General features: G+C 40.2%; 1 long non-coding RNA gene across 1 annotated transcript in view; it reads right to left on the reverse strand.

The window, feature by feature from the left end:
* Window positions 1-948: 948 nt before the first annotated feature.
* The window catches only part of LOC147193641 (uncharacterized), a 34,535-nt gene continuing 26,982 nt past the window's right edge, over window positions 949-8,501 (reverse strand). Inside the window, exon 3 of the long non-coding RNA XR_015103081.1 lies at window positions 949-1,628. This is a non-coding gene — a long non-coding RNA (uncharacterized LOC147193641). The remainder of the gene's footprint in view (window positions 1,629-8,501) is intronic.

Raw genomic sequence — 8,501 nt, forward strand, 5'->3', positions numbered from 1 at the left:
ACGCGCACACGCACACACGCGCACACACACACACACACAGGTTCAATTTGCACCCAGGCATACCTCAATACACCGCAAACCGTATTTAAGAGGAGACGCACATGAACGTCCCCGCTTCCGCTGCCTCTGCATTGAACTTACACTGAATTTCTTTTCGTGGAGTAGACACAAAACAAACATATTTTAAAAATTAAGCGCATCCAGAAATGTCAACCTTTATCAGTCCCTAACAACAGCACGTGTACAATTACGCAGAGCAAGGCTCTGCCATTGCAATGCACTTTGTACATCTAAAAAAAAAAACATACATGAGAGCCCATGGCACAGCTCTTAATTGGTCCTCAAACAAATTATGTGTCAGTTTTCTGGTATCTCGATAACATCTGGATGCTTTTTTTTTGCACAGTAGTACAAGCAAGCCCACAGAGATTTCACTCAAATATCCGTTACAGTAATCCATTGCAGTTTCAAAGTGGTTCAAAGGCTGTTCTGCAGCAGATCTGTGCAACATCAAACAGAACTCACTTGAAGGGGACAGTGCAATGTGGAAGCTTCAGCTCAGCTGTACTGCTATAGTTGCTTTGATTTTTTAAAAATGAGGCATAGTTGAGAATACTGTACCTTCATTCAAATGGCCCGTACATAGTTAGATGAGGATGTACAGTAAATCATAACTGATATCGCTTGTGTACTGGCATCATCATATTAGCATTGTCAGTTGGAAAACAAGAACCTCTCACCAAGTCAAACAGACTACAGTATTGCATTATCAGCAATTTCCATCATTCATTAGCAGCAAGCAGCAGCAGCATCGCCATTATCGCATAACTACAAACTATTTAGATTCTCACATCCACTATAAATTTGAAGAAATAGGTCAACTTGTACAAAAAAAAATAGACCAAAGGAAAAATGTCATAGTAAATAAGCAATTTTCCAAAGTAAATATAAATTCATTGTCACTTTAATAACACTGCTCTCCACTGCTAAATGTTTACATCATATAACAAACAAACAAGCTGAAAAATTAAGGGAACTGAGAGAGAGAGAGAGAGAGAGAGAGAGAGAGAGAGACCAAACTCCATATTTTATCCATTCTCAAAATTTCTAAATAGCCTCATCAAAACATCACAATAAACAAAATATGTCATTATTATAAAGACATTACAGTTGGGGTGATAATACCACTTCATAGGTTGATTACATTGATTTCATGACCCGTTAGAGCTCTCCACATCTGTACAGGTCATGTTGGTGTCACTGAAGATCTTGAGCTTTTTAAGGCGTTCATGGCACTCGGCCGTACCATAATCCTGTCTGCACCGTCTCGGTGTAAACACATTATGTCTCCGGCTGTAATCAGACTAAAAATGTCCAATGGCTTAAAACTCACTCTTCATAAAAAGCTCCCAATGCATTTTGACTGAAAGGGGGGCTGTGGGAGGGGCACATAAACACTTAGATAAATCCTACCCATACCCCCCCCCCCCCCCCACCTTCTCCTGTCCTATGCCTGCAGCTGTGAACGTGAGTAGGGACCTTTGGTAGGGGGGCGAGGGGGCGGGGGAACTGTCACTGCACCCTGGTACGACCGCCTGGTAGGTCTGACAGCTGCAAATAGATGACACCTATAAAAAGAAAAGCATGCAATATAAATGTATATATTTTGTGCACCTCATAAGGAGGTGAGCGTTGACAAATCAACCATTGTCAAGAGTGAAACAGACCGAACCATGCAGAAGACCACATGCTAAGTTTCTCCATGAGTCAAGACCTTATTGACAACAATATACATTTTCACAAGCAAAGTCATCTTTGTCAAGGGTACAGTCTGTATCTACTGGAGTGAACGTGTGTAACAGAAATGTCATAGGCACTAATTCATTCAGGCCCTGGTAAACAACTGACAATATAATGTAAGATGTAAGAGTAACCGCGGACTTGGTTCCATTGAGATATCTCTCACAATGTTTGGTTTTGAGGTACAGTGTTCCCTCGCTAGGTCGTGGTTTTATCTCGCTATTTTCCGGATTTTCTTGCTATTTTCTTCCTTCTGATTTGGACAAGTCAAGAAATGTGGATTGATTGATTTTTAAGGAGAAATCTGTTTTAAATTTGATTTGTGTTCAAACCGAGCCCATGAACATGAGGGTCGCAGCAGCGGAAATTCACTTTGCCGCCAGTGCACTGCAGAGCACGCTGCCCTCTCATTGATTTCTGAACGCAGCCTATGTTCGAAACCAATCAATTGAACTGTTTCCATCTGGACTGCCTGACTAGTTGGAGTGTCGAGAGCGCACCCTGAGCCCCCCCCCCCCCTCATTCCCTAAAATAAAATGAAAAATAAATACCCCAAAAAATTGTTGAAACTCAACCCCTAGTTTGTGAAAATTAACCTTTTAGAGGTGCTTGGACCATATCACCCGTGAAAAGTGAGGGAACACTGTAGAGTGAGAACATTGAAAGGCAGACAAATGTTCCAAATGTTTTTCACATTTCATCTTATATGAGAACAGATGGAACTTGTGAGTGTCTATTAATTGATTCATTGAGCCACATCTAGCAGTTGTCATGGGATTTCATGGAATGGATGTTGAAGTGTTGATGACGTCACCCTATGGTAATTGAGCGGAAATGATCATTAGCGATCGTTTTTTTTGGGGGGGGGGGGGGGTTCTTTCTTTTTACAACAGACAACAACGGCAGTGGGCAGGAATGAACGAGAATGGGAATAATCAAGCAGGATGTTTGGCAACCAAGACTCCAGCATGCACAACATGAAAAAAATATATACAGGTATATTGAGAAGTTCCTAACTGATAATATGGAGATTTGCCGCTCAGCTTTTGTTTTTTAATGCGATGTACTAGGTCATTCTAAAGGTATGCTTTCAAGTTCTTCCACAAGAAACTCATCCTATCATGCCTTTCCGTACTGGGGCAGAACCAGCCTGGGACAGAAAATTGCCCCTATCAAACTGTTTCTGTGATATTGGCAGCATGGGATTATGGAAAATAATTACAATTAATGAGATGTAAATATCAAGAGTCAAGTAAAACCCTTGAATTAATTTTGTTTGGGTTCAGTGAGAAATTATTGTAACTAAACCTTTAAAAATAAAGAATTTGCATTCCAAAACAAACCCTGCCTCAAAAATATTACTCTTGCATCAATCTACGAACACTAAAAAGTTTTCAGTAATGTTACAGAGGAATCAATGAAACAAAACAAAACAAAACAATCAAGAATGAAATAACAGGCTCAGGGTCAACACACAGTTGTGGAGTTAAAGGAAATCTAGCGGTAGTTTTGATGTCAGAAGCTAGCTTTCAGCCTTCTGGAGATGTTACGATGTTAAATCAGCAGACCATCTGTGATGGGAGGCGCTCATCTGATCTCCCCAAAGAATCCTCAGCTTTCAGCTACAGAACCTCTTCTACCACCCAAATCTGCATTTCTTCTTTACCTCTGTTCACCCTCAATTGGGACGTTCTTCGCAGCGAGCGGGTTGAAGATCAACCAAATGGTTCATCAAAAAAGATATTTCTCTCAACTCAACTCAATGGTATTTCTAGAGCACGTTATGACAACCACCGTTGTATACAAAGTGCTGTACATGGAGCAAAAATTATTCATCCAACAAAAAAAACAAGAAATTCATGACAAAGACAGTAATTGAGATTAAATAGAGAGTAAAGGTGCCAGAAGACAAACCAGGACTTGACAAATTCCTCCAGACCGTGCCACACAACTTTCAAAGTCATTCAGTTACTGTATCATTCACAAGTGGCTGTCTTTTAATTTGTATACAGAACTCACAACCAAAAATGTTCTTGATCAGTTAACTTAAATCATGATGTAATTCTTCATGAAGCCCTTTCTTGCATCGCAATCAAGCCACTAAGTACTCTCAAGCTGACAACTGACTATCGGATACTTCACCTTGCTCAAGCCATTGTTCATGTGCAATTTTCTAGACGTTCTAGATTCTACTTGTTTTTTCTCATTCCTTGTTTATTGCTCTGCATTTTATTCTAAGTAGCCATTTAGTTTGGTACGTTATTCTCGGTTGGTATTTGTCATGATTTGATTTTCTAGTCCTTTTGAGACAGGCAATTTCCGTATTTATTTTCCTAGCCTTTTCGCAAGAGCCTTTTGTTCCTCTCGTTTTATCCTGTTGTGTTGACCAGCATTATTTGTACTTTGTCGGTCTTGTGTTTTGGTAATCAACCTTTTTGTACCACAATCTTATCCTAGTCTACGTTTGGTGGGATCCACCTCTACCCGGATAATATCGGAACGTGACAGAATGAGTGAATGAGGTTTATTGTGTTAGTCAAAGGCGCAAAATAAGAGGGGGGAGGGCGGGATGCATCACATGCGGCAAGAAATTATCATGTTTAAAACGAATGACCATATAATGATCCGAATCAACCAAAATAAAGAGGAAAATGGAGACCGTTATGTACAGCTCAGAGCTAATGAGCAACCCACCCATGGGTCAAGGACATTGAAAATATCATTTCTGCATGCAAGAAGCAAGCTTCAAATTCCACATGGATGCATAATGGAGGGGGATTAGCAAAGAATGCCTCCTGTCATCTACGGACGGCGTGATGAGCTGAGGAGTGGGGGATTGAAGGAGAGAAAGAGCGATAACGGGAGGAGGGAGACAAAGACAGAACTAGGCCAATTGTTTTGATGCGCTTAACTCTTTCTGGCTTTGCGTGTGTGTTTGTGCATGCATTTGTATTCTTATGTAAACATACTTATACGTCACCACGGCTATTGTGTTTCATAGAACAAAGCAACGGGATGCTCATTATCCAGCTCTATGAGCTCGAGTGACATGTACAAGAATTATATATGGAAATGAATCGCTCTCAATTGTTAAATCTGCCAATTATTTCCATTAACTTGATGATGAGAATTATCGAAAATCCTCACAAACACCACACCACGTAGGTTAAGGAGGCATCTTTTGTCCTCTGTACTAAATATAATTTAGGCAGGATTGCCACTGTGGGGGTCCATTTATGTCGACAGGCACATGTGCTCTAGGCTATTACACCCCCCCCCCCTACACACACACACACACACCCCTCGGCGCACCCAACAATATGATGTCAAAAAGTAGACTAGACCTTAGACCAACTATAAACAGGTCTAAGTTGTGGTGCAGAATTGATCAAATGTGACAGATTCTGCACTGCACAGAAAGAAAACTCCAGCCAAGCGCGCAGTTAGACTGCACTTCAGGTTTGACTTGTGTTGGGCATTAAAACAGGCCCCCATATGACCAATTCCTATTTAGTGCCCAATTCCAGTTTATATGTACTTGCAGGTGACCCATATCTTTAGGGATGGGAATCAAAAACTTTTTGAGGAGCTGTTCTCAGTAATTACTGTAGATTCCTGCAGTATCTTTTTGCTGAACTGACAATTCTGCTTCTCAATTCATCGCGAATGAATAACGATGTCACTTGTCAGGAATTAATTTTGGTTCTTAACCATTCCAACGTAGCGCACGTAAAATCCTTCAACTAGTACACTATATTATTACCGGTACTCTGTTGATACATTTTCATATAGCCTCTGAGAGGGAAACATAACAGTCATTTGTCTATGAAGTCATCTCACTCTCAGCCTTACTCTCCAGGCGGACCGATCAACTCACACTTAATCCAACTGTTTCATTCGTGTAACTGTTATGTTCGTGTAACAGATGGATTAAGAGTAAATAAATCAAGTAAAAAAGTATGTATATTTTCAAAATCAGTATCAAAAATATGTTATTGGGACACCAACTCATGTCTGATGAAGATTTGAGACTGACCAGTGTTAAACAATTATCATCTCAAATCTACTATAACATCTGAGACTATTTTTACACATTTCCAACCAGATAAGACCCAGTCATCAAATAAAAGAAATAACTTTTTTGGCCAAGATATGAATAATCTTTGGCTTGCACATCCACTGCAAAAAAAATGGTGTGTTGAATTCACTCCATTTTATTTTGTCAAGTGGTTGCACAAAATAAAATCATCTGGATCCAGATACTAAAGTTGATCTTTAGTCTCAGATTCATATTTTGATGTCAAAACACAGTTCGGTCTGCAACCAAAAACAAAGGGATTGGTTTCTCTGTTCCAACACTTTTGAAGGTATCCATATGTGTTTCCAAAACTATGAACCCAGCAGCGCGAGTCGATCTAGGTTACTGAGTCTTTACCAGTGATAATAATAGATGAGCTGCACCTTCTGGCCTACTGGGAAGTGTTTGCTCCTTCTGAGTCACTACAAGGACATTGATAACTATTAGAAATGGGCCATTTCATGGACTGATACTATCCAAACGTGCTACATTTGTTGGCTGAAGATTTGCTCTTCATAAACGCTTGAAAACGAATGGATTGCTAAAATTCACAAAAGGTAGCGGACATTGACAAATGTACAGCAATTACGTTTTGGAAAGAAAACAACTAGTAAAAAAGAAATGTGATAAACAATGGCAATAACGCACACAAATAAGAATTTAAATGGGGGGAGTCTTAAATCCCCGTAGCGAGGCGGTGACTTGACATTTAAGATGCTGACATAAGAGCACATCATTTCATCAATTACAGAGTTCCATAAAAATTGAATATTTTCATAACCTCGAGAAAGGAAACCATCCCAAGAATACACAGGAAGGCTTTTTTTCTGGAAGTAGTGACACAAGCAACACACACACTAACCTTTGGCAACAACCATCGTATCCATTAGGAGATTGATTCTTAACCCAGAATACAAAAGTGCATTTCAGAATAGGGGGAATATTTTAGGAATGAGAAGAAAATGTTGACTTCTCTTGACTTGTCAATACAAACTACATTATCTTATCTGTGCTTCCGCCGCGCCGTGCCCTTGTCCCTCCAACCGAGACCAAACACCCGCTGTCAGTTGTCAATCATGTCGTGACGGACGATGACCTTGCACGGTGTTGTTTGAAACGATTTGAATTGACCTTGCCTTTTGCTTCTCCTCCTGGTTTCCTGGGAAAATTGGCTTGCAAAAAAGGTGCCAAAAAATGGCAAGATTGATTAGCCCTCAGATCAGTTGCTTTCATGGAATCCAAACCTGCAGGTTCCAGGAATATTTTCGTAGGATTTCGATGTTCGATCACAGCTTAGCATGATGGTGTTTGACTATGAATTAGCCATTTGCATCACGCGCATGTTGTTCTTCAACCACCTAAAACATTTATTTCCAAAAACGATTTTCCTACGTACACAATCAAAAATGTAATACACGCTAATTTCTGTTTATGAGAAAGAAAGAAAGAACACGTTTGATTTTCGCAAAAGTAATGAATATCATATTAATCCAAATATAATATTTGCCTTCCAACAGACTGTTTTACAAAGTGAAATAAATCAAATATCTTATTTAAAATCACAGCAGCTACTGCCTCTCAGCATATTTCAAATTAACTTGGACTTAATTGAATGAAAGATCTGGAGCACCTGGCCCACTGGCAGGAATTGAGACATGAAATAAAATCTGTACATGCTCGCCAGCCTTTCAGTCTGGACATCTTTAACTCTTCTGTGAACTGTTGGTGGGAATTTTTGTCCACTCATCCAGAACATTTGTGAGGTTAGAAGTCACTGATGTTGGGTGAGATGGCCTGTCTCGCAATCTCTGCTGTCGTTGATCCCAAAAGTGTATGATGGGGTTGGGGTCAGGACAATGATTGGCACTAACAAGATCTTCAGCATCGGATTTCTCAGAATGGGGGCGAGAACTCCAGGGCCGGAATTAGATGTATATGACATAATTTCCGGTGCACCTCGACCGCACTCCATTGGTCTTCATATTTTCAGAGGTTGATGTGAGCAGAAGTAGAGATGTCAACATAATCTGATTGTAGTTTACGCATATTGGGCATTGTTTAGTTTCCGACATTATGCTTTCGACCCGGGCTCAATCACTCCATGGCAAGTGAGGAGGGACATATTACATTAGTCTCGCCAAGTAAAGAGCCATTTGAAGCCGTAACAATTAATTAAACTGAAGATCAATTTTCTTTTAATTTTTTTTCTTTTCATTTCCCATGCAGACACCAATGAGGTGGTCCGTTAAAAGCGATATGTCAGCGCATTAGCCATATTCGATGTGCCACAAAAACCGGCAAATAATATTTGTAAAATTGAGTTAAAATGCAGTGAGTTCTTGCTTGACGATACTTTATACATCTACAAGGAGCAAGCGAATGAGGCATCTTCACAATGAGCTTCACTTTGCCACATCCAATACGGCTGCGGCGTCGACTTACTCAAGATGGCGTAGATGTACTGTAAATGTTGTCTAAGATAATACTTGCCAGTGGTTGTTGGAAAGGGCACCATTCAACCCGATTGACTGGGAGCCGCACTGATACATGAATATATCCAAATATATGGAGTAAGTGCTGCCTGGAGGACATTAATAATTGACCCCCCCCCCCCACCCCACCA

This window comes from Hippocampus guttulatus, chromosome 15 (assembly GCF_054856545.1).
Source record: "Hippocampus guttulatus isolate MCC_2025c chromosome 15, RoL_Hgut_1.0, whole genome shotgun sequence".
Lineage (NCBI taxonomy): Eukaryota > Metazoa > Chordata > Actinopteri > Syngnathiformes > Syngnathidae > Hippocampus > Hippocampus guttulatus.